This window comes from Tyto alba, unplaced genomic scaffold (genome assembly GCF_018691265.1).
Source record: "Tyto alba isolate M040663 unplaced genomic scaffold, T.alba_DEE_v4.0 Super-Scaffold_10, whole genome shotgun sequence".
NCBI lineage: Eukaryota > Metazoa > Chordata > Aves > Strigiformes > Tytonidae > Tyto > Tyto alba.
In genome coordinates, this window is record NW_024881262.1 from 25,218,275 (window position 1) to 25,245,384 (window position 27,110).

Here is a 27,110-nt window from a genome sequence, read left to right on the forward strand (position 1 = left end):
GAACCAGAGTCCTCCAAACAACCCTGCCAATGGGCTGCAGTATGTGCTTGGGAAGGAATGTCAGAAACCGAGCAGATGGAGAATTTTGAAAGCTAAAATAAACAACCTCCTATCTTCTGGCAACCAGCCCTCTGAGCTAGCCAGCGGCTCCTGCTGGATGTCTGGGTTTGGCGCTCCCTTTTCCAAACTCACTTAAGCATATGAACTTCAAAGCCTTCTAATTTGTGTTACGAACCTTTAGTTCATTTAGTGTGTGTCTTTCAGACACCTCTTAAAATCTGATGTCTATTGTGCTGTACATACCAATTTTGCTTTGCTAAATTTCCAAAATGTTCCTTTTGAACTTCCTCCTTTTCTGACACGTGTTTGTCCCCAAAATAGGCACTGTTCCTTTTGTGGCCTGGAAACACTTGGGAGGTTATGGACACTGCTGTGATTGTATATTCAGGGCAGAGGCCATGCTTCAGTATGTAAGTCTGGGGCCTCTGTGTAAACAAAGACTGATAGTCCAGGGAGATAGAAAGCACAGAAATCCTCAACACCAGTAGATTTTCTGCATTCTTCTCATGGAAAACAAACAAACAAAAAAAAAAACAACAAACCAAAACAAACAAAAAAAAAGGTACCCCAAACCAAAACATTTTAAATCTCGCTAAAATAAGAAAAAAAATTTGACCATCACAGTGAAAGGCATGGAGCACTGTTGTCATGAGCTAGTGCTCATGAACAGTAGCACAGGGAGCCCACACTCTTTTAAAGAAATGTCCAAAATGAGCACAGTTCCCTATCAGGTCTTACAGAAGGCTGTTGTTTTAAGTAAACTCTCCTTGTCAGTTTTTCGGGAGAGGCTAGACTGTATACATCTGGTGTGGCAAGTTCCTTATGCCATTCAAATCATGGGGACTGCATCTCATTTACATTCTTGGACAGCAATACAGCTCTGGATAGAGAGAAGCAAAAAACTACTGTACGTTAGGTATTGCCTATGGAGTAAGGCATTCAATCTAAGCCTCCCTTTACGTGCACCATGGCAGGCCTATTCAGGTAAAGTTTAAAAGATCTTGTGTCACTTAACGATAGTGGCAGCCAGTGATGACAACTGCACAAATGATACCATGATATTGCAGCCAGCAAGTTCCTCTCTTCCCACAATCAGCCATCCTCTTCTTTGAAGTGATTATATCATCCATGGGAAAACTGTCAGTCTGCAGGGAAGATCCCTGGAGATCCAAGAAAAAGGAAGGTCTTCTTTGTACTTATTTCTAATTGAATGAGTCTCATTTCACAATAGAGAGCAAGATAGGAAAATGCAGATCCATCTCCTCTTTACTAATCTTCTCTAGTCTTCTCTAACTGTGATACTTTCCTTTTCACCTCTTTTTCCTTTCATGACAACTTTCCCTCTAACTTGCCTCAAACAGCATCAGGTCTTTCTTCTCACATGCTGTACACTCCTCCTCCTTCTTGTCGACTGAACCTACTTCAAAAGCCTTTTCCCTTTCCCACATACCTGCCAAGCAGACAGCTTCTCGCGGGTCTTTACCCCTCTCAGATAATTCTCCCCACCCTCAAGAGCCTGGAAACCCCTCTTCAAGTAGGCAGCCTCCTCCCCAGACTCATAAGATCCCTGAATCCCCATGTCACTGGCTGAGTCTGAAGCAGTGGGGAGCAGCTGGGGAAGGAATTTCACACAAAGGAAGCAAAGCCATAATTTAGAATCGGCCCTTTGCTATCACCAGCTCCTCTCCTCCTCCCTGTTTCATTCTGCAAAGGAAATGTGCTGACTCTACTGAATCCCAACCTACAGCATGTTATAAATAATTATGCACAAAATGAAAATCAAGTGCTCAGCACACTAGGAGAGCAGACAGGCTTGCACAGCACCCACAGTGTCATGCCCTCAAAAACCATTCAAGCTCTGTTTAATTCCAACAGCAGCCACAGAATTGAGCCTTGGGTTTTGTGTTTTGGTCACATTAACAGAGGTGCAGACGGTGACTGAAGGACACAGAGATGGGAGAATCATAACCTAAGATTAGGCAGGATTAAGGATTTTTGTCCCCTCCTCAAACACCTTTGTTATGTTTTTCCATCTCACAGCCAACAGCGGGGGAAAAAAATCAAGCCAAGGTGGCTTCTGGGCTGTGATACACAACCAGGGAGATGTTTGCAAAGAAATCAATGGCAAAACAAATTCTATCTGAGTTCAGTAAGGATGGAGAGGGAGCCTTATTTACAACAGGAGACTAGACAAAACACTGCATTGGAAATTTTCACAGCTCCAGCTTTTCAAGAGAAATTGTGCCCTCTGTTTTCAGCTGCACTTTTAGGAAATATTTGATTGGGTGTTAGCCTTAATTAACCCTGGTGCAGTTGCATTTCTGAAATAAGGGAAGGTTGTGTTTTACACAAACATCAAATGGGGCTTCTCAGCGGCAGGAAAAACACTGATGAAAAGGAGCAGCTCTCCCGTCTGCATACTTTAAATAGAGGATGCTGCAATTTGCAGCTCCTGGAGAATTACAAGCTCAATCTTCCTTCCTTTTCCATTCTGTCTTCCCTCAAACATACAGGCAAGTTGGGTTCTGCTCTGAAAAAAGCACTAAGTAGACTGTTGCTATAGCAACCAACTCCCTGAAACCCATTTATAATTAAGATGGTGGTCTAACCACCTACAAAATACATTTTGCAAAAACCCCGAGTTTACAGCTTCCCAAGTAACAGCTGAATGTTTTTACAGTGAGTCTATCTGATCAGGGCAAGCTTGGTTAGTTTAGTCTGCAAGTGTGATTAGGTATCTGGAAGTAGTTTGCTACTGAGATAGCAAAAAGATGCTGGGAAACAGCAGGGTTGCAATTTAAGGCTTTTTTTGCTAGATTTCTTAAAGCTTCAATCAATAACAAGATAATGCTTGAATCATCTCAGCTCTCAAAAGTACTCTTCAACATCTGTAAAATTTCAGAACCCATAATGAATCATACTTACAAATTTAAAAATGCCCTTAGCTTTTTTTTCACAATTCAAAAGCTGTCTTACTTAAAAGTCACGTAATAAAACTAATAAAAAATGTTTCTGTTAGAGAAAGGTATGTTACTTTTCCCTTCAGTGTTTATTAAAGGAGATGACAGCTAGACTGTATGATTGAGTGCAATACTTGAAACACAAATTAAGAATGGATGGGGTTCATTTAAAAATTACATTTATTGGCAACTGTGGGCTGTATGATGTGAATGATAGAAACATGAAAGCTTTATGTTATGAGATTTTATAGAGATAAACATATATACAGACACATCAAAGGAAGAATTCTCACTGTTGCTCCCTTGTCGTCTGAACTTTACATGTTTTATATTATTAAAGATACAGTACCCATCAGTGTAATTGTAACGCTCTTGACCCACAGCAGTTCAATCAAATAGCCATCAAACTATACAAACATTAAAGGCTGGGCAGCTTATTGTTTCCCAACTAAGACTAGTCTCTACTGCAGCATGTGTCAAACTTACTTAACTAAAAGGCCATTTAGTCTTTGAAATATTAAAAAAAATCCAAAAATTAAGCAGGCTTTTAAAAGAAGTCTGGTGTCCAGGCAACTTCCATTTAACTGAATAAAATTTAGTTTAAATATTGATTGTTCATACTTCACTTCCATTTTCCTTTTTGTTTGTTTTCTTGGAAAAACATATGTTTTTCTCTTTATTTACTCAATTGTTTTACTAGCCATATTGTAATGTTTCATAGACCAGTAGTGACCTCAGACCCCCAAACTGCAAACTGCTGTTCTGCAGTGTACTTCTGAGGCCTCCAAAAATTCTAGATTTCATGATCAGAAAAGGAAGATTCCACCTTTCTAGTCACCTTCCAATAAAAGCTTCTTCCTTCTATCTTGGTTCTACCTCTTATCAGTCACCACTGTCTACTGTAACACCATTCCCATTCTGCTGTTCCTCTCTGTGCTTTAACTGTGTTCTAAGAAAGCTGTATTTTTGCAAGGCCAAATCCTGTAGTTCATTTTCAGCCTAACAACCAGTAAACACCATTAGGAATTTTGGTTGATTTAAACTGAGAGGATACTGCTCTTAAGACCTGTGGGATTTCCTCAGAGATCAATTTTACTAATCCCCACCATGTGCACGCTCATGTGAACCATGCTGCACTGAGCTGTGTTTTGTCTCCCCAGATCAGCAGGGTAGGATTCTTCCCTGAGCTGAAATGTGACCTATGTCAGGAGGTATGCTGTCTTCCTTTATTTGCTAAAGAAAAAATGAAGAAGTCTATAATTGTAGTAACTATTATCAGATACTAACTATTATTGGCCTAATCCTGAGCAGCAGAGTGACCTCAGCTGTATTTTGGCTTCTCTACAGATGACTGAACTTCTAAGTTGCCCGCACTGTTAGACAGTGCTGGCAAAAAAAACAACCAACCAAACAAACAAAAAAAACCCCAAACAAACAGAAACCCAAACAAACAAAAAATAAAAACAAAAAACCCCCCAACAACCAGTTTCTCCATTTCTTTATCTAACGTTACACCTTACAGTCTACCAAAAGGAATGGAAAATGAGGCAATTCAAATGGATGTACATAAATCACCTGGCTGGATATAGACCGTAATTATGATTTTTCATCTAGCAAACATAAAAATCTTTATGCTGAAAGTCAACAGTGAATAATAAATCATTACATTTACCCTGGTTATACACTATAAGCTTTAGAGATAAATTCTTGCAATGCAGTGTCCTGTAGGAATGCACTCTAAAACTACGTACTTTACTACTGCCACCCAGAAAAGGCCTGGGGAATAAGGGCAGGAGACAACCGTAACAGAACAGCTGGGTTACTCTTCACCTGTGCTGAGAACCAAGCAAGCCAGCAGTGAGTAATCAGCAAAGGGAGGAACACGATCCCCTGCAAGCCAGCACCACTTGGCTTGGTCAGGATGAATGTTGTATACCAGATGGCCCTTTTGGCAATTCAGGAAGCCACTGATACAATTCCAAAATGGAAGTGGTGGCCACATCTCCTGCACTGAGCTACAGTTAATGCAGCTAAACTGACACTGAGGGAGGAAGTTAAAGGAATGTTGCAAGCTGTATAAATTCAAAAGGGCAATGAAAATTTTGATGAAGTACTGGTATCTGGGATACCTACAAATGAAACATTGGCAACAACCTAAGCAGCACAATTTAGCTATACTATAGGAACTTCTTTTGTTATACTTCTCAAGATCACATACCTCTTTCCTGCATATGCCCAGGATACACAGGTAGCACGCAAGACAGTTGGTCCTCCCAAGTCAACACAACCACATCTGTTTCTGTGTTCCTATGAGACATACATTTCTTCAAGTGCTCACAGCTCTCCATTGTTTGGGCTTTTCAGTGGGCTGGATAGTGGAAAAAACATAGATAATATGGGCTTTCAGAAGGGTACTGAAGTAGGACCAAACATTTTTTGCACGGAAGAGCTTCCATCTGTCCTGGCCTGCTATAGCATCCAAGAGACCCAAACCAACCTACGTTCTGGGAGAGCACAACGTCAGACACAGCATGTTCCCATGCATTTAAATTGTGAGGCATCTTAGCTAGCCCTGCATGCACAGTCTGCTCAATCCACAGTCTGAGTAACTGCCAAAGGATCATGGAGCATTAACTGTAATTGCAAATCCACCGGTCACCTCTGACTCCATGCAGTGATTTGCTGAAATGTGCTGTTCCCTACAGTGCACAGGCCATGCACCATCCTCTCACATCCCCTTTTCACAATCTGCTTCACTGCCCAGCCATCTCACAGTTTCTTCATGCTAGTATGTCTGTGTGATGGAGTGGGCACAGACTTTGGCCCAAGAATTACAGTGCTCAAATCAGCCAAATTGTTAAGTCTTTGAGGCTGGTTCTATTAATAAATGCACTGTTAGTCACTGTGATTTTTGATGGGACGCTACATGTGTTAAAGAATGAATGCTTCACATAGCTTCCAATTAACTTGGAAATCTTTTCTGGTTCTTTGACTAGAAGGACTTAGACAACAGTAGCATTGTTAGCAATGAACTGCCACCTTCTAATGTTGAGTTACAAGAATAAGTGGGTTAGTAAACTACCACTGTCAATCTTTTATTATTTTTTTTAAATTTCTCATGAAGCTTTTGAAAAATATTATTAAAAAGATATCTTAAATTAACAGAAATTGGGACAGTATGTATTCAGAATAGGAAAGTTTATTTGCAATTCTATGGCACCAAACTATTGTTCAGAAAAAAAAAAAGACAGGATCCCTGAATATGTTTTAGACTGGCTTCCCCACTGGTGTGTAACAAATCAGTTCAGCAAAGCCAGTGTTTTTAAAAGAAAACTGCCTTTTGACAATTGTAGACCCAGAGCACTCTCCATTAGGATGTGATGCCAGATTTTCTTACTTCTCATCATCGGACTCATCTTCTTCAAAATTCTGTGCTACTGCCCTGCTTCTGCTGCCTCTTTCACCTTTCTTAGCACTGATTCCTCTCTGCAGGGTGGGGAGAGATGCAGACCTGAAGATAACATTGCTAGAAGCAGCATTAGCTTTATGTGCTGCTCCCAAGAAAGAGATTGCAGAGACAACAGTTCCTTATCCACCTCCCTCTGTCTTTTCTTGTATGCTGTTTGGACACAAAGCCTGAAAGGTCTTCCAGGAGGAGACTTCCAGACCCTCATCTCCTGCTACTGGTGCATTTGCACTCCTCTTTACTATATGTCTCTTTGCCTCAGAGCAGAGAGAGCACCTCACCTTTAACCTGACGTACAGGCATTGTGATGTTTTCTCAGTCCTCATTTTATTTAATCAGCTCAGGAAATCTATAGAAAGTTTTCTGTTTTCTAATAGGAACATCATACGGCAATCATCCACAGAATATAAATCAACAAACTTCCCCTAACAGCAATTTATCATTCATCATATCACACAGCAATCCACTTAGTGTTTTAATTAAAGGCATAAAAATTTAAAGTGGGCACAGTACAACAATAATGGCCCAACACAAACAATTTCCTAGTGGGAAAAAATCCTACCATAAAGACAGCTTTCTCTAGCACCCAGAAAAAAAATCCTTAAATTGATTAAGGGCCTAACCCTTATCAGGTTAAGTGGCATGACCATTGAAAACCTTGCTTTACTATGTTTCAGGCAGGAGGTACCTGACTTTTTACAGGAGCTAGTTACTTAGTTCTAGATATAAGTCTACAGTAACATAAATATCCAAAGCAGCATTATCAATTGAAAAAAAATATACTAAGCTATTGACACACAGTATATTTCCTCATGTCTTTTGGACATACCCAAAAAATCCATCTCATTGAGAATAAAACTATGTGTGTTCATCCAAATAATCAGAAAATTATAGTGCTGTAACTTTAAGGGTTTTTTTTCTCTTTTCCACCTGTGTAGTTCCCATGTTACAGTCTTGGGAAGATAATAGGTAAAGTCTTGTTATTAGAACACTTTGCCAATTTTTTCAGGTATGCTTTCAATTTTTCCTTCCACTAACTGAAAAAACTAGTAATTTACCCAATTTTAAACAAAAATTACAGATTTCTCAAGTGGCTGATTTAAGGGGCAGTGGTGTTACATCTGCTTCATCAAGAAAATTCAGTTCCACTTTCCTGTGACCACTGCTTGATCTCTCTTCATGCAGGTTTCCACATTTAAAGTTGTTACTGGTAACAGGCTAAACTCCCTTCTACTGAACAGTGCTAAATATCAATTCAGTGTTCAGGAAACACATAGACCAACCAATGCTGGCTAACAACAGATCTGATTTTGCTTAAAGGGCTCCGGCCTCTCTTCAAACAGTCTCTTAAGGTGGGAAAGGCTCACCAGTGGAACAGATTTCCTTCTGATTTGTACACCACTGTCAAATACCTTCCAAAGTGGCAACTATGAATTAATTTATTTCTTAACCGCATTTCCATGAACATAAATACCTAAGAGTATAAAGTGATGATGTCCTTCACTGATGTCTGGAAGTCTTGTGTGTTTTATGCCATGGGAGCTAATTGAAAACATCCACAAAATCTTTGTGTTCTTATCAAGATTCCAAATTTGGAAAACCTCTGCTCATCTCATCCATGGTATCAGTGAGTTTCATTTCAAAGGGTTTTATAGAATAGCGTGGCATAAAGGCTTAGATTCAATTTCTAACAAAAAATTTTAACAGAAATGACAAGATTCTGGAATTTCTTCACAAGGCTGATCTTACACATTCAATAATTCACAAGTCTTCCTGATAAATTCTGTTTTCATAAGTGAGAAAGAGGGACAGAGACAGTTATGATACACAGACAGTTATGACAGACAGAAATAGACAGATTTTTAGGATGGATACTTTTATGAATAGTTTTGACACTAAACAGTTGCACTTATGTGAATATCCGAAACATCCATATTAGAGTAGATGAAAGCCCCATTTTCCTTCTCCCCAGTGGTAACCAGGAGTGAATGCCTATGGCAGAGAATAAATATAGGGCAATCAGTGGTATTAAGCTATCTCAGCTAAGGACAAACAATATTAATGTAATTGTCTTTAATAAACAGACCTATCTTCCATTAGCTATTTAATCTCATTTTGAACCAATACATACTTTTGCCCTCTGTGACATTATGTGCTAATGAATTCTACAGTTTAATTTTGCATTGTATGAGAAAAAAATATGTACTTTACATCTACTGCCTCATCAATATTTGGGAGCCCATTACTCCCTGTATTCTGTGAAATAATGAATCATCCCCTTTTTACCATTCACGGATTATGTTCACGTTCCTAACAGCCATCTTTCCAAAGTAATACACAAACATGCATACAACAGGAATATTAACTATTCTTGAAACCTACGCAACTTACTTACACAAGTATCTTAATATTTTTCATCAGGTCATGAGAGCATAGTGGTATGCTGTGTACCAGTGGTACTGAGGTGTTATATGGTAGCATTTTCTCTTCTTTCTTCTCCAACTTTTTATTAGAAATTTTAGCCATAAAATATAGAAAACTTGATCCTGCTCATGTGTCCTCCTAACCTTCTGAGTGACTTCCTGAAGGGGATGTAAATGGAAACTTGAAAACATGGCAAATGATTCAGTTATGATGTCTAAGTAGCCACTTCCCAGCTTTTAAATAAACCAGGATGTCCACATACTGTGTACATCTGCTGTTCCAATGTAGTGGCCTTTTAACAGATTCATCTGCAAGAATACAAATGCTTACTAAACACAAATTACAACTGTGTAAGTCATCTGCCTTTATCAAGTAGTTTCCCTTCCCTAGAAGGTCAAGAGCAAGAAGAATGCCATGTTCAGCTGATCATGTTGCAGTTGGGCACCCTTGGACTTAATTTCCCAGATACTCAAACCCATTCTACATCCCCATCATTTAATGGACGTGCAACTTAACAATATACTGTGTCCTAATTTTTGGATGTAGTGGGGAAAGGCAAAACAGCCTGTGCTGTGGTTATAAGGTGAAAACAGGTCAGTGATTCAACATTTTCTAACAAAGTGCTGGGTGAGCAACCTTAAAAGGCAGTAAAGATGATGGCAAATCACAGGACAGATTCTTAGGCTTTATTAAGGACTATAAATCTAGTGGACCTACTCTGCAAAGACTTCCTGTGTGGAAAGGGAATACCCTGATTGCTGAGAAAAAGCATTCAACAGTATTATCAAAAATCAGCAATACTTCTGTGTCACACATTCATATTGGCCAATTTCCAGTTGGCAGGACAACTCTATAGGAACTGAAACAAGTGAGCATCAGAGCAGCCTATATCAATGACTGAAACAGAGGAATGGAAAGATGACACAGAACACTGTCTTCTCCATTTAGTGCAGTGCTGAGCACAGCCTGAGTGTTACTGCAGAAAACTCAGCTGTGTTTGTGCTTCCATTTTTCCATTTACCTCTGGGTTGATTCTGCATTTAGAGCTGGTCCACTAACACTACTGGTACCTTGTGTTTTCCATCATTATCCAAGCAGGTATGGCTGGATTCAACATCTGTGGCTCACTCTACCAGCCTCCTGGTAATAACTGTTAACAAAAAGACCTGCCAGTCTTCACACAGAGATGGTATTTTTAACATTTAGTGTTAGGAAAAAAGCATAGTGTCTGAAAATAAGTATGTTAAACCACAGAAAGGTTTGCAGAATATCTAACTTAACATGAGGTTTTTCCCTAGCAGAAAAGCCAAGAGTGGCTTAACTTCTTTAGCACTCTACAGGAGTGTGTAGGAGACACTCACTTCCCTTCAACAGGAAGGGAAATGAGCTCATCTTCCAACATAAAATCTGCTCCACAGTTCACAGCCCTTGTGATCTGTTGTACCCCATCACTGGCAATGCAAGCTATTCAGTCTGGCAGGAACCTAGAAGTTACAAAGCCCAAAGGAAATAATTTGGGCATTTGCCCTTTGCCTACCCTGGGGTGTTTACCAAGGCATGTCCTAGACTGACTCACTGTGTTTCCTTCCTGTTTTTCTAAGAGGCTGCTATTAAGTTAAATCCATAGAGCCATACAGTCAGTTCTAAATAATAAGGTCGTAAAACTTAAAGAACTTACTACAGTCCAGACCCATTGCTGTTTTTACGTCATGAATGCTGTTAAACATAGCACAGTAAGACTTCCTTCTCCCTTCCTCCCCACTCCATGCATGGCTAACAGCTACATTTATCAGATTCCCAGTCCTGACAGTTAAAAAAAGAAATCAGCTTCCAAAATTAAAATCACCTCCTTCAGCAACGTGAATAGAATCACTTATACTAGTTAAGATGTAACTCTATATTCACCTCTCTAGTTACCTGCATAGTATATACTGTTATGCAGTTAGGAACCTAAAAGCAAGTTTTGAAAATAGATCTTTTTAAAATACACTACAAATGATGAAATTTTTACAATAAAATCTTCGTTTTATTGGGATCACCATTTGCTCTTTTAGCAATCAAGTTTCTTTAACAAAGAAAAGCATGATCCATTGCTGGAGTTTGTCTAACAATATAAAAAAAAAAAAAGAAAAATACAATGCCAATACTTTAGAATCCTGCTGAAACTGTCTTTTAAAAAACATCCTATGAAAATGGATCAGTTCTAAACTGCAAGCTCAAAGCACAAGACATTAGCACCATCAGTGCTTTTCCTTATAGACCTTATCAGACCATGCAAACTAAAATTTACAGTCTTGTGTGCCTAAATTTAGCTTTTAAAAGCAGATCCAAAATTCTGACTCAGCCTATATGTTTCAGCTGTATGTATTCCACTGGGTCAGACTATCAGGCTATAAACCAGGGAAATTCTAATTACATTAGTCCAGAAATGAAGGAAAGTTGAAATCATCCTGCCATTGAAATAACTGCAGGCAACAAGGAGGGTATTAAGTAGATCAGCTCATCAATAATGGAGTACGGAGACTTTCAACACTAAGGTCAGTGGTACAGATTTCTGTTTTACCCTTGGATAGTCACTCAGCAGCCCACTCACAGTGAACCCAGACTGGCTCCTTTCTCTTCTTACCAGACAGTCTTCAGCATCACAAAATTTACCGTATCCTCCCATCCCTGTTGAGAACCTGTGATCTAAAAATGCATGGGTTTTGAAGCTGGATAGTTGAAGGCTGTCCTCCAGGAAGGTTGTGTTAAGAATTGCATTTGTATTACTTATTCTGTATTAGCTAGAGGTATGTAGGGAAAGAAGCCTGTGTAGCTGCTGAAAGGTACAATTCTGCCTAAATCCAGTCCTGATTTGCTGTATTAAATGGAATGCCTCCCATCGGCAGACATTGCAGAGACTGTTGCAAATCCACAGAGATTTTTCCAGAGATTTGAGTGGGTTCTAAATCAATATCTAACATGACTAAACCACAACATTTTGAGACACTTAAATGAAGAAATATTGTTAGCTGTACTACTCTTGTTTCTTTGGCTAAGAAAATACCAACAGAAGAATGGAAATGCATTGTTTTGGAAGTCCTACTTTTCTATAGAGACTGTAATGAATTAATTTGAATAATTTCAGGTAAAGAAGACTTGCTCTTTCTTCCTCTTTTTTAAATTGTTGCTAAAGGGATATAAGTAGAAAGCAGCCCAGTCAGACTACTGTATACTTGCTGAGTCTGTGCTGAAAATATTTCAAAGCTGATAGAAAAGGAGCTGTCCAGTTCAAAGTCAACATCATCCAGCTCTGCAGGAGAGTAGTATAAGTGGAAATGCAGAAGCAACTGTCTATTCAAAATTCAGGGCAACCATGACATCCAATACCTTTAGTAAGAGTGCTGTTATTGAACAGAAACCTGCAACAGGATTCTTGCTGGGTACATTAATAACCCGCCAGGAGATCTGATAGCCAAAGGCAGTGTAGAAAGCCCAACAGATTATTAATCCCTGAAAAGATTTAATAGGCATTATTTTTTTTGCAAACAAGCTAAATAGGAAAAGCAAAATCAAACAAACTTATTATTTCTCTAGGGCTACACAAATGGTGACATCTCAGTGTGGCATACCACAAACAGGAAGACTGAGGGATTCAGTAACATAATAATGACCAGATATTAGTCAATCTGGTAATTTAAACTGTTAAATAACATTTTTTATTTGGGTTAGCATGGACACCAGCTAATACAGAACACACGAGTTGTTCTCTTGATAAATTTTACTGATAGTGTCATAGTTACATTCAGAAAAAACAACATATATTCCCATCTCCTAAATTATACAAAGCATTCCTTATTACTTCTGTTAAATCAAAACATTTATTGGAAAATATATCCAAAATGAATAAATCCTCTAGAACATAAAAATTTCAAGCCTAATGTATTTGCCACCCCAGGGTACTTTTCATTTGTTCTCCTTACTCTTCTTAACTGAACAAGTAATTTACACGAGTAATGAAAATAATCTTATTGTGCAGTTTTTAATCTATTATTCAATAGCTAAATGGAAAGTAAAAATCACTCTTTCTATCAATAATTCAGCTTCAGTGCTAATGCAGCCATTCAGCTGCCCCCCTCACCAGGGCCTCATACATTTTTAATGCTTAGGCTCTTTGTTAGGAGCTCACATGTGTGAATCGTGGTTAGAAACACAGTTACCAGGTGTGGGAGGTCAACTAAAGAAAATATTCCTATTGCCAACAAAACGAATTAGACTCGCAGGACTGTAAAGGAAACTGCATGGTAGGGTCCTCAATGCCTGACTCTGCTGAAGACCAGAAAGATGAAGTCCAACTGCCAACACTGCTCCAGAGCACCTTAGACAAAGGTCAAGAATCTGATGACAGCAGTGTTTCCCTCATAGCCATTTTTTTTCTGGGTTGGATGGTATTGTAATTTGGATACCTGCCACTAAACTTCATACCGGGACTGCCTGGACCAGATCTTGCGATCCAACAAGTCTGCCTGGTCTCTTTAGCTTTACTTCCAGAGAGGCATTTTTAGATAATTGCTCTTTTAACACCACAATATTTTTTTAAGTCCCAGGGGCATAGATGGCTTCATTGGTCTACCTTTCCTGCAGCATGTGAATCAGGCACTTGCAAGAAAAACAATAACTTTGTTAGCAAGGCTTTTTCATCTGCTAATAACCCTGTGTAATTTTCTTCAGGAAAGATTAGCATGTCAAGAAGTCTCTTCATGAGGGCTCTACAACCTCCGAGTTCAGACAGGCACCATCTCCTCCTAAGGGTGGCACAGAAAACTCCTCTGAGTTGACCTAGAGAGACCTATAAACTTTTAGATCTCTCCCATGAAGCAGTGTATGTGAGTCTGGCATCAAGGAACTGCTATTATCTTCGCATGCCTTCCCCTTCTGTTGGATGGAGGAGTTCTGCTACAGAGGTGGGACCCTTCCCACGCGTTCCTGAAATAAAACATTCCTCCCCCAGTAAGAGAGGCTGCCCCAGTTAGTCTCACTCCTCTGCTGAAGGGTCAACAAGTTAGCTGAAGCTCTGAACTGGAAATGGTTCAATTTTATTTTTACCTCTGAAAACTCTACATGACCCAACACTTTTTATGACAGAAGAAGTGAAGGATGTGACTTATTTCATCATGGCTCAAAATGAAACCAATAAAATTGTACGTAAGACTTGGCAATTTCTCTCTAGCTCTATTTCTTGCTGTCTGGCCTTCTTCAACGAGAGGAAGTGAAATTCATTTGTTCCAGAGAGTGTAAGCACTCATTTCAAACCTGGACTTGTTCCAGATAGAAAATTAGGCTTGTTCCTCTGTGTGTCACATCACTGCTTCATGTAGATTTCCACTGCAGTGAAGTTTAGCAAAAACTTATATAGATCTATATAATGGATGCTTACTACCAATACAGTATCACAACATTTGGCCTTATAAATACACTACAGAGGTAAAAATGAGCAGGACTTTATAAACTATAGCATCAAGGTTATTTGATCATAGAGAATATTCAGGCAAGAGTCAGTTTCAATTTCAGTTTTGCAAAATCACAGAATAAAGATCATGTAATCATTTCTGTTGCTGCCATGCCCACACATTCCAGACCCAGATGTCTGACTTCATTCCCCTTTCCCTTCCTTCTCCCCTCATGTTAAGTGCAGTATAAACAACAATCAGATTTTGGGTCTGTACTCCAAAGAGCTAGCAATGATGTCTAGAAATGACAATGCAACACAAACACCCACATATGGGTACGGACAGATGGAAGAGTACAAGGAAAATGAGAGAGTATCAGTTGTTCCATCAGAAATGAAAGTGTCATCTAGTGTTATCATACTTTTTGGGATAGACTTCCAAACACAGGAAGCCCCATAGGACAAAACATTATATTTCTTCTTTGGAAAGGTGACAAGGAGACAAGGCAGACTGGTATTGTTGACCAATCATGAACAAGAAACAGTATTTAGGTAGACCAGGATACAACTGACAGGATAGAGATTGGCCTTCAGAAGCCTTGGAAGGGTGGTCTGTTGTGGTTTGAGCCTACTCAGCAGCTAAATGCCACACAGTCGCTCACCCACCCTTCCCCACTTGAGAATGGGGAGGGAATCGGAGGGGCAAAGGGAGACTCGTGGGTTGAGATAAAAACAGTTTAATAATAGTAACAGAATAATACATTGACAGCAATATCAGCAGGTAATGTACAATACAGCTGCTCACCACCCACTGACCGACACCCACCTGCTCCCAGCCAGTGATCCCGAACACAAACCCACCACAGCCACACTCCCAGAAGTGGCAGCCTCTCCCAGCCCTCTCCTGCCTTTATATAGTGAGCACAATGTCACATGACATGGGATATCGGCCAATCGGGGCCCAGCCCTCCAGCTGTGCTCCCCCCGCCCCCGCACACAGGTGAGGGCACTGGGCCCTGGGGAGCCCCTGGGGTCTCAGGGTGCTGCAGCTCCTCCCGCTGCCAGACCAACGGGAACTCTGTTCCAGCCCGAACCAGGACAAGGTCAACCACCAAATGATGGATGTTATAGAGTAAGAGAAATGAGGGAAAATACACAAAGCAACAGGTATTTGGGTTAGCACAGCCAGACAGAAAAATACCATCTTTGTGACAACATTCTGAGTGGATGTGAACAGGCAAGACCGCGCTTATCAAGGCCAGAGGAAAGGGAAATTTTTATACTTTGGAAATAATATTGAACAGAACATCAATTACAGCCTTAGTCATATGGATAAAAGGATTTTATGCACAGAATAGACCAGATGCAGACACAGTCTAGGTGTGAGAACAGAGAATTTTGAGTTAAAGAGCACTGCAGTGACTTGCAGGATAGTAGTAGGCTGTATGCAGCAAAAGAAAAGGAGTTGGCTCAGGAAAATTAATTGCAAATGTACTTAGACCAGTTTGATGCTTAATAATGATTGCTAGGGTCTTGTTTTCTGACCCTAACTTTAGCGAGTCAGCAAATATACCACAGATGTGCAACACAAAGATGACACAGGATTCACTGCAATCCAGACTGACAGTGCCCTGCAGACACAGCCAGCTTGTACTTAGCAATCAATGAGCCGGATGCCATCCTAACACTAACTGTCTGTAAATGATATCTTTTTTTAAAACTGAGGAATTTGAGAGACTGTATTGCATTCATTACCATTTCAATCCACAGCAACACAATGCATCACCCACAAGATTCAAATGACTATCCAACAGAAATAACCTGAAAAGCTCATGATAGCTAGGGGAAGAGATTATTTACAGACTATTTTATTATAGGCTTCCTATTTCACGAAGATTTTGCATATACGAACTTGTCACATGCATCAGACATAGGTCTGTGCAGGCAGTTTTTTCATAAAGAGAGATAAGAAATGAAATAAGACTGAGGAATGAGTAATGGAGGCATGGAAAATTGATTTTCTGTGACCTTGACTCAGAGGGTGAACGTGAGCTGTGAAGCAGACAATAAGGATGGGGACAAGCTGCAGACAGCAAAACTGCAAACTCTGTTTGGAATCAGAGATTACAGACAAATTCTGACAGCCTGACCCTGACCCTGTAATCAAGTGTACTAAGCATGTGATGATATTTTAACTTGCAGGGGCAGTTGCGTACTTAACAAAAGCACAACAGAGCTCACACACTATTTTTCTCAGAGATAACATTTTAGAAGGGTGTTATTCAAGTCACTTGTGATGAAAAAAGGAAAAAAAAAAAAAGGAAGATAAATTTGTACACAACATATCAATTATTTTATCACACTGTGATAATCTCATTTGTTCACGTGCTCATGAAATACTTCCACTAATTAATCTTCCAGTCTGAAATTTTTTTAGGATGGGTTTGCAGACATGAAAAGATTCAAAGAAAGAATGTAATCATGAAGGTAGAGAAAACCACTAGTCTCTGGTAAAACTACACGTAATGCAGTTAAGAAAGGCAGAAAAGAGCGTCTGCCTAACATTTCAGTTTGTCACTGAATTATAGAGACAGATACAAACTGATCTGAACAGTTTGTTCAGAAGTGCAGAACAACCAGGGACCACAATACTACTACATGACTATGTTTCTCCAGTAAGAATCAGCTCAAGAAGCTCTGTCTGTTTTCTTTCTGTGCCTTTTCTGTAGTGTAGCCTGGGGAAAGGAGGGGCTAGCAAGTTAAGCTAGGTCCTCACTCAGAGTGCTTTGTCAGCACAGGTATTGTGTATTATAATATTATGCAGTATATTATGCTGGCACAGCATTCTAAGGCAGATGCAGCTTATAACAGCAAAAAAAGTATTTACAGTATAACTTCTTGATTCCCTGAGAGTGACAAGCCACTTTTTTTACACAGGTGGCTTCTAGCAACATTCCTGTTTGTCAGGTCACACCACATCGTGCTGATCTGTGTGTAACTGTCTAGTACAGCCCTGGCCTTTGAGCTATGGAGGAACCTCTGGTCTACCTAGAAAACACTGCTTTGGCTTCTTAACATCTCTAGAGTGGCATAAAAAGGCTGGAGAAGGACAGGGAGTGTGCACTTGATTTCTTCCATGACTAAAACTCATTCTGACTCAGGTTGAGAATTTGAGTTCTACAAGCAATCAAAAATGCATAGTGTTTAGAGACATAATATTACATAGACAACTAATTTACAACTTCAAGCTCCTTTGTCCCTTGCACTGAGTTCCTCTTAACTCACACGGCACCAGCACGGCTGCACTCTTTCCATGTGGGTGGTCAGTCTTCAGCAGGATTGAAATCCAACCTCATACTGCCAGTAGTATTCGGAGTTTCCTACAAAATGTGCTTCTGAATAGAAATCATAGTACTTTTTTTTTTTTGTTAGAATGCAATAGTGTGTTCAAGGCACTATTCAGAAATAATACATGCCCTGAGAAACTGAGGTGACTGGGAAATGAAAGCCCTTCCCGCAAAATTTTTAAAAAATTGGGCCAATTCATGATTACAGTATTTTAAAACTGTATTATTCATGGAAAGGGAGTTTCTGAATATCTCTATGGCAGACCACTGAGACAGATTATCTGTCTGTTTTGTGTGTGCTGCTTATGATCAATTCTGTTCTACTAATTAGCAAATCTTCTACGTAGTAAGACATTTTTCCTATTTTCCTGGGTCTTTTTTGTTCCAGTAAAACTGAATTTTCAGAAAGAATATTTAAACTTTTGAAAAGTGGTATATTCCTCATCTGAAAATGGTTCCATCAGAAAATTCTCAGCTAACTTCTGATCTACACAACCAGATGGAGCAATTAGCTCTGCATGATAATGATAAGACAGAGTTATTAAACAACCTTAAAGAATACTTCCGGGCATTCCCTCATGGTAGAAATTGCTCCTGCAAAGAGCCTACTTCAATTTCCCTTTCGCAGTGTCTACTTAAATTGAGTTCATCAGCTTTTTGGGTGGGGAGGATGGGGTTGGGGAGAGTAGGGGCAGGGCAGAGCATTGGGGTCTCTACTCATCTCTTATCTGATGCTGTTATTAGACTTCTAGTCCTGACTTCCTTGATTTAGAATCTGCTCCTCCTGTTCCCCTTCAACTGCAATCAGCAGGCTTTTCTCCTAGCTTGGAAAGTCCATATTGTCCCATTCTTCCTTCGTATGCATGGTTAACTTCACTCATCTAATCACTAATCTTTGTCCTAGATGAGAGAATGAGAAACCTAATAATGCCATACTACAAGATTACTTATCCCAGGTCCTTAAGAGACTAGTGGCCCTCCATTCTAACTTGCTCATGACATTAATAGCTCTCAAGACACTCCTCTCTAGCAAAGGCTACATCAAAAATTTTTAAACAGATTTCCTTAGGCACATGAGCAACTGATCTTGCAAAACATCCCTTCTGGCCTTAAAGGGCCAGTGTTCTGCTGCAGCGAACAAATGACTAGAGTAAGTTCCTTAGGTAACTTCTACAAAACTGTATGATGCAAAAAGAAAAATAACCAAAAATTCAAAGCGTGTACAAGGCTTAGCAACTCAACTGATGAAAGAAAAAGTCATACCAGAAACAAGAAAAATCTTCAAATGTGCTTGTAGAGGGAAGGAACTGAGAGTCAGGACATCACTGAGACTATTCCAGTTTTAATTTGCAGATACCACTGAGATGTCATGAAAACTGCAACATAAAAGGGGTGCTGACAGAAGGAAGTGATTAATTAAATAATGCCAGTAAAGGCTGAGCTGATATTTGCCCATAAATTCTAGGGAATCTGCAGTTGAAATGACTGAGCTGCCTAGGCAATATTAAAAAGTCAGACATTCTAACAGAGAACTGGACTTAGCAGTAAGAAAGGCGACCTCAGGAATGAGAGGCTGCACCAGAGCCCTCTTGCACACCAGGCACACTGTCTGGCCCGAAAAGCCAGCTACCAGATCTACCACCCTGCTGCAACGCTGTCCTGTTCCACTGACTGGTACTCCGGCTCTGCTGTGCCACCTCGTGCTCACCAGCTCACACACACTGCTTCATTAAATAAGTTAACTGCACAAGTAATACCATCATTAAAGTCCTTTTGGCTTAAACTTTCTCAGACCATAATAATGTACACAGCAGTCTATGCCAGGTCACACAGCCACAAACAGGACACATGAATACTGGAATGCTGTACTATTAAAATTCTTCCTGTATTCCTGTGAAGACCAAGATGCTCACAGATGTCTTCAGATTTTTCAGTGATTACAGGTAGAGTTTTGAGTTCATAGCAATTCAGATCATCAGGTAAGACCTCATTTCTCACAACTTGACATATGGACATTTCTCACAATTGCTACCATATCCATTGTATTGTTTCCTGTCCTTGTCCTCTGACCTGTCAAGAAGCATGTCCCAGGGTCCAGAGCAGGGTACACACATTAAGAACTTTCCTATCCTGTTACCAGCTCTGATGCTGACACGTAGCATTTTGAAAAAGCAAATTACCATCCTGAATCTTTTATTTACCTCACTGTAAAATGGATATGACATTTATTTCACCAGGGTGATAGGGCTTTTGTGTGATTTTTCACAGCAGATCAGGACTTTAGAAATCTGCAAACTACATTACTTTACAAGCTGACAGAAACACATTTCTGAAGACAGGACACACACTGGGAATTTAGCAGAGTGCATTCAACAGAAGGAAGTCACAGCAAACTGAACAGCTCAAACCAGGCTTTGCACCTATCGGCTTTTTGTGTCATTCTTCCAGACACATGCTAAACCTCTTTGCTTTTTTCAGGGACCTCCAACATTCAGGTTACAAGGGGATTTTCAGGTGCCGAAACTCCCTCATTTTTGGCAAGCATCCTGAGTGACTTGGGGCAGGACAAAGAAACTGTGCTTGTTACCAAAAAAACTTAGGAACAACACAACTTGAGAGTCAACCTGATAAATTCCTCACTGCAGTTGACCTTGCCTCATCAATCCTGGCATACAAAGCCCAACCACGGAAACATTTATTATGTAAAGTACTGCAGCAAGGACCCCACTACCTGAGGCTGCTGTGGCAGTGCCACAGAGGTAACGTACCCAGGGCTTGGAAGCCGGAGATCAGTCAGTCGGTGCCCACACACCCCTGCCAGGCCTGCGGCTTCGCCTCTCGCGGGGACCCCTGCATCGCAGCACCGGCAGCGTCCAGGCGGTCCGGCACAGTGCTAGAGGGGGAAAACTGCCTCATCAGTCACTTCTAACCCATGGAAAAACAGACTCCAGATCAAGGAAAATAAACTGTAGTAAGCCTATGAATATTACAAATTCCTGTGCTCGCCTGCTAAATACCACTGCAATATTTTTGGTTTGGATTCTTGAAGGATTAGGCCTCGGATTAGGCCTCCTCTCTGCTTGGGAAGTGTGCCTGGGTCATGGAGCAGGCCACTCGGAACATGGGCACAAACTGGGGAGCCATCTCTGCCACTGCCGAGGGAAGCTGACAGACTGGTTGTGTACAGGAGACCCTAGCATGAGTTTCTGAGTAATAATAACCACTTCAGTGTTGAAGGAGTGAAGAGGTGTCTTCCATTTATATAAACTGAAATGTAAATACAGTATGAGGGCAATAACTGTTTTTTCCTTAAGGGCTTGGACTGAGAATGTATTAAGAAAGAGCTCCTGCTGACAGAGAGGTGAATTTGGTGAATGTGTCCCCTCATGGGAATGCCCTGCCCTGTTCACCAGGGAGGCTGCCTGCCCTGGCCTGTCCGATCACATTTCTGTCACCTCCTCCTCACAGTGGGCAGCAGTTAGCAGCTGGTATGAGGGAATCGAGAGTGCAACAGTAGCCATAGTCTGAATTGCACCTACAAGAGCTTGTAAATCTCAATACACCAGAGGCATTCATCCTAGACGATCTGATATTATTTTTCAGGAGTACCTAAGACAGGTCCCTCGCAAGAACTGTCTGGAGGAACATTAGGCATATTCTTTCCTCTGTTGCCTCATTCAACACCTAATCCTGGACTTCTTTAAATTACTGCCTTACAACCCACGAAGCAAGTCACTTATATGAGCTCTGGAAAAGGACTCTGCCAGGCCTGGAGGAGGACACATGAATGACACCAGGGAGAAACAGATTGATCCGTCCAAACCTATTTGCTCAGTTTTAGCACCACTGCTGTCTAAGACAGCAGCAGAGACAGAAACATCACAGGAAGGGGACAGGAGAGAGTCAAAGAAAGGAAAGGCTGAGAGGCCTGGGCTGGGTAGGAGGGAGGATGTGAAAGGTGATGTTGGTAGAAGAATACTAAAGCCAAACAGAACTGATTGAAGAGCTCTGGTTCCTCAAGGTGAGGTTCCTCTGCAAAAATTCTGGGAAACCACTGAGCTGCATCACTGGGAAGAATTATGAAAAAATTATAACCACACTGTTAGGAGTGGTAAGGGCTCCGGGGAGTACTTAGGAAAATTCAGAATCTTAATGACAAAACTCCTGCTAAAAATACACTTGCAGGTAGATGCAGATGGTATATGGTACAAAGTTGACAAGTTACCGTAGACTCATTTGTCCTCACCAGCATGGAATGTGCATTTCTTATTCCACAAAGAGCTCCCGCAGGTAGCTTTGAACAGTACAGTGCAACTACATTGGGGCTTGTGACTTGGACTTTGAAAACAGGACAAAACAAGAGTGGGACCTGGCATCTGGCTTGGGGGGGGGGCAGGGCTTCTTTGCTTTCTTGTACCACAACTCAAGGCAATGACACTGTTCACAGCATTTGCACTCTCTGCTCTGTAAGAGTATTCACAGTGTGTGTCATGGCAGTAGATACCTTGATGCCCATTAAGAAACTGGAGTTCCAGGAAGAGATGTATTTTGACACTAAGCACGGCAGTATTCTGTGACTGAAACACTACTTTGAATCAACAAAACCAGAAATTCTTATGTCATCGCTAATTTGGCCCTGGTTGCACCCTGGTGGTAGCCAGTTTCTATTTCTGGTTTTAGTTATTTTCCGTCGTTCACTCTTTCAATGATATATTGTTAAATAAAAACCTGAAATAAATATGTGAACCCTTCAGATGTTTTTGCTTATATTGCAGGTGCAACGCCGAAGAATGCATTTGTAGATATGGATGCTGCCCCCCACAATGTGTAATATAGCTTGACATAGTTCCATGATGTTATATCGATACCAGAATCAACGAGGATTTCTCTCTAAAGATCCCACCAGAGGTGTTGCAGCAGAAAATCATGCTAGTCTAACTGACTAATATAGTTAGGAGGTCCTGACAACCACACAACCCTGAAGCCATGTTTGCAGATGGGTTGTAACTAATACTCTTTTTTTTTAAAAAAAAAAAACACACCCCCAACCTTCAGTAGCATTTTGAAAAAAGTCATGCCATGACAAGGAGGTTTAAGAAAAAAAAGAAAGCATATTTCTGTCACATTGTGCCACACAGCAACTGAAAATACCACTATATTTTTAAAACAGGTATGTGGAGAATGAGCATTCACTTTGGCAGCTGTTATGAAGAAGTAAATTTTTTTCTGTTGTAGTAATCTTTCTTGAATTTTACAGAAATGCTTTATATATTTTACAGCAACTGATTAACCATCTTAAAGCAACAAGCTTATAGACTGCAGATTTACTGCCTGGGGAAAGGTATTTTATAAACATACAAATAAAAATATCAGGAAGCATAATATAGCATGCCCTATATTGTCCAAAGACATGTGTTTATCATGTAGCAGAAATGGTGAATAGGATAAAGAGGTATACTTGAAAATCGCCATCAAAAAGATAACTTCTTTGATGCTGTTTTGAAGGAGAGAAAACATGTTGTTTATATCCATTATAATAGCTGTACATAACTTGTACAAACTCTTTCCAATTTAAAAACCAGTCTCAGAAGTACTAGATAGGATACATTTCTAACTCAGTTTTCTTTTTTTTGTGGCATCCTTGGAGTCAGTTTAACAGAACAGTCATTATTTTCATATCTCAGTTCAAATCTGGTCTTATGCTCTGAGAATAAATTGAAAAAAAACAACTATGCCTCGTAGATGGAGCCAGATGATCAAATGGTCCCATCTGGCCATGGTATGTTTGAAGACATGTTAACAACCTCCTCATCGAGTAACCTGCCTCAGATAGTATTTAGAAACAGTATCTTTGCCCTGAGATTTGCTGTCTTAGAGAAAAGTGGAAGAAGGATCTATGAGGCTGAGGACTGAATCAAGGGAAAAATAATTCCTTTGTGACTCAAGAGTGAGTTTACACCTTGGTACAGAAGGTAACACTACTCCTAAAATTCACTGAAGTGGGGAGGAATTAATTTCATTCAGCTTTATTCATTAAGGTAACTGTCTGTATAGTGTCTATAGTAAACAGAAGACAACAAGAAACTACAGAGGTTGATGAAAGACTGGAAATATACCATTCCCTCTCTATTGACAATATAAGGCAATAGACAAATAACTTAGATTAGATGCTAGAACTGTGATGTCTAAAGTTAAGATGATTTCTACCTTAAATCATCTATAACGCCAAGAATATATAACCACAGTAATTAAATGCTGTCTGCATTTTGCAGATCTGGACTTTAAAAAAAGCATAATGCATCAAGTCTATAATGCTGGAAGATGAAATCATGTCCCCTAGATATGGTATGCACTTTCTCAGTATTACTCTACAATTACCGAGAAGGGAGAGGTTTTCTCTCCACCACTCCAAGACTGCCGATACAGTCAACTTGCAGAATGCAGTCAATTTACCACAAATATCTCATGAAAATATAGACTATAGGTGCCCAAGACCTTCTTCCATGGCACAAAACTATGTCTCTGAAGACTGCTAAGAATTTTCCATTTAAATGATAAAAGCCTGAAATGCCAAGCAGTTCCTCATACAGGCGTTCTTTTGTGAAATGCTAAATGACACATTAGATTTGGGCTAGTCAAATAATAATGAACATAAGGCTTAACATTCCAGCAACAGACAGAGTCTGTACAAAAACTAGTTGTTCTTCATGCAAGTGATTCTTTTCCTTTTGTAATTATTACACTAGCCTCCTTCACCACCTTCACTCACCAACAATCTCTGGTAACAGAGTAGTCTTGTAACATACTGTGCAACTCCTCCCTGGATTTCAGGTTGAGTAACCAACATCATGGAGGAAAAGAAAGGCAAGAGAAGGAGAAAAGTCACTTTGCTGCCATGTGGCAAAGTAGACAGTATTCCAGAGGAGACTATTCTTTCTCCTGCATTACAGGCACAGAGCAACAAATGACTTGTCTGGCACTATTTACCTCCCAAATTGGTGTCTTCTTTCGACTGCTGCTGTTCCTCTCCCTGTAAGTCCTACTCATCTGTCAGAGCTACCCCGACCCTGCTGCTGCCTACATTAAAAGTAACCAGATCTCATCTCTTGTGGTCTCTGCCCTTCATGCAGAGAGGCACAAACGGCTTCCCTCTGTGGAACTTCTTCTGCTCCCCTCAATGACATTCAAGCCAGGCTCTGGGGCAGTGCTGGTGCCTGGACAGTGATTCTCTTCTGATACAAACCACATGGAATGAGTGCAGACAGGGAGGATGAGCTTTTACACCTCTTAAGTGGTACCAGCCCTGACACACATACCCCACAGTTTCTTCTGTCGGGGGCAGCAGGGAGACACGTAGATTTATAAGCCATCTGCAGCTGTTGAGATTATGAACATGTCTAGTTCTAACAATAAGTGTATTGCACTCTGAGATTCAAAGGTCCTGGGTTCAATCCATGATGCCAGAAGAACAACTGTGGATCTGCATTACACACCACGGAAAAAATGCCTGTGGGTAGTCTATTCTAATTCTCCCTGTGGAGTTGCATGACTGATAGTGCAATGTTGGGGGAAGCTCAAAAATCTTCAGGGCCAAATCATTCTCCATTTAAAGAACTAACAGAAAATCTACCTCCTCAAGATCATATTGAATAAGGTGTTTACCAGGATTGACTGTAAACTAGTTTGGAGGAAAATCTTTAAATTAAACTTGTTATATTACACAAGCAACGTTTCCTTAGGAAATGAAGACATGCTGGTGAAATGAATCCATACATGTGAATATTCAATTTCTCATGCAGCGTGTAGCTGTGAGAACAAGTTCCTTCATCCTGCTTTCAGCCTAACATGCTGCCATTCCCTTTTGATGTTAAATGGCTTATTAACTTTTAAATGGATAATACAGAAAATTAGGATAAATTCTGAAAAACTTTGCACAGAGTTTTGTGGCTACAAAATTTCAGATCAGCTTCTGTGAAACTGCTCATATATTTCCTGTCCTGTTTTTACAAGAATGGAAGCAATGACCAGTTGTGTCCCCACATAAGATCAGAATAATAATTAAAAGAAGAACAATACCTCTGTGCTAAAACAAACTCCAAAGAGGAAAAAAGATATTTTTCCTATCTCATGGTTCACTAAAATGTAAAAAAACATTCTGGAAAATTTATTTTTAAAAAGCTATATTCTGCTAAAGATATCAATCCTAGATATTCCTTCTTTTAATGTAGAGTTCACTGGGGTTTCAGAGGTGCCTTGGGAACTTCCAGCACATAAACTAGGTACCTGAATACCCTTGGTAAAATTGCACTCACTGCTTTGAATGGAGAGAGCACTCACCACTGTACAGAACTGGAGTATAAATAACCTCATCCTAGTAAAAATGTCTGGAAAAAATGTAGGAAGAAGTATCCGACCCACATGAGCTGTCAAGTAAGTGTTCCCTCCAAAAGCAAAGTATTAAAATGGCATTCAGGTATTCCAGCCAAATGTAACTTATGTGAACTTAGCAACAAGTCCTAAATAAATATTTTGCTTCACTTATAATATTTCATTGTTCTAAGTTGGAGCATTTGGTGGCAAGATATTGTAAATGCTCACTCTTCGTAGCAAATACAGGATGCACAGTAAAGTTGCAGGTAAACTGTGGGATATTTAAGAGAGAACAATGTTACATATTCCAGCTTCTACTTAATGAAAAGGATAAAGGCCAGTGGCACTCTTGGATGGACAATGTGCAAGTTGTGCAAACTTGTTAAGTTCAAGAATAGGGAAGAAATCTGAAACAGGTACCATTTAAAAATATGAGTAGCAGATTAATAAAATTTTCAGTACATATATGATTTATTATGTAACTAAGATACATGCATTTATAGGCTGTTTAATGTATTTTGTTAACTATTTTTCATATATGTCATATCTGATGTATATATGCTTTATGTATTATATTTTAGGTATCATATTCTACATTACATATTAAAGTCACTTGGATTCTATGTTATGTTTGGTCTCTAATCAACATCGCTTTATTGTTTTAATAGAATTAATGAATCACTGTTTTTCAGCACCGCAAATTCATTATTCAGCAAAAAAACCCCTACTGCTTATTAAAAATTTATTCTATTTTTTTAAATCCCCAGCCTATATCAGAAGCTTATAGAGGCAGAATTCACTATTTCTCAAATTCTTCTCTGTGTAGGAGAACCTGGCTTATCAGTCAATCACAACTGGAAAAATCAGAATACTGAGATCAAAATGCTACCTACTGTAATCTTATCCTGAGGAAGTTAGGAGATTATCAAGTGTTTGTCATTTGGTAAATGGATTAGTTTCTAAACACAGGCACTTACTGCTTTGAGAAGTGCCATGTTTCAGAGGGGAAGTTCTCACCTCTCTGAGGAATTAGTGTTGATCTATTTAACAAAAGC

General features: G+C 39.9%; 1 protein-coding gene across 2 annotated transcripts in view; it reads left to right on the top strand.

Annotated features, from left to right (window-relative positions):
• AMER3 (APC membrane recruitment protein 3) overlaps positions 1-26,555 on the top strand; it is a 42,285-nt gene extending 15,730 nt beyond the window's left edge. The window contains exon 3 of one of the 2 annotated variants that reach the window (XM_033001636.2): positions 22,461-26,555. The gene's annotated coding sequence lies outside the window, so the exon portion shown is untranslated. The other variant, XM_033001637.1, reaches the window with a different exon arrangement.
• Positions 26,556-27,110: the final 555 nt, after the last annotated feature.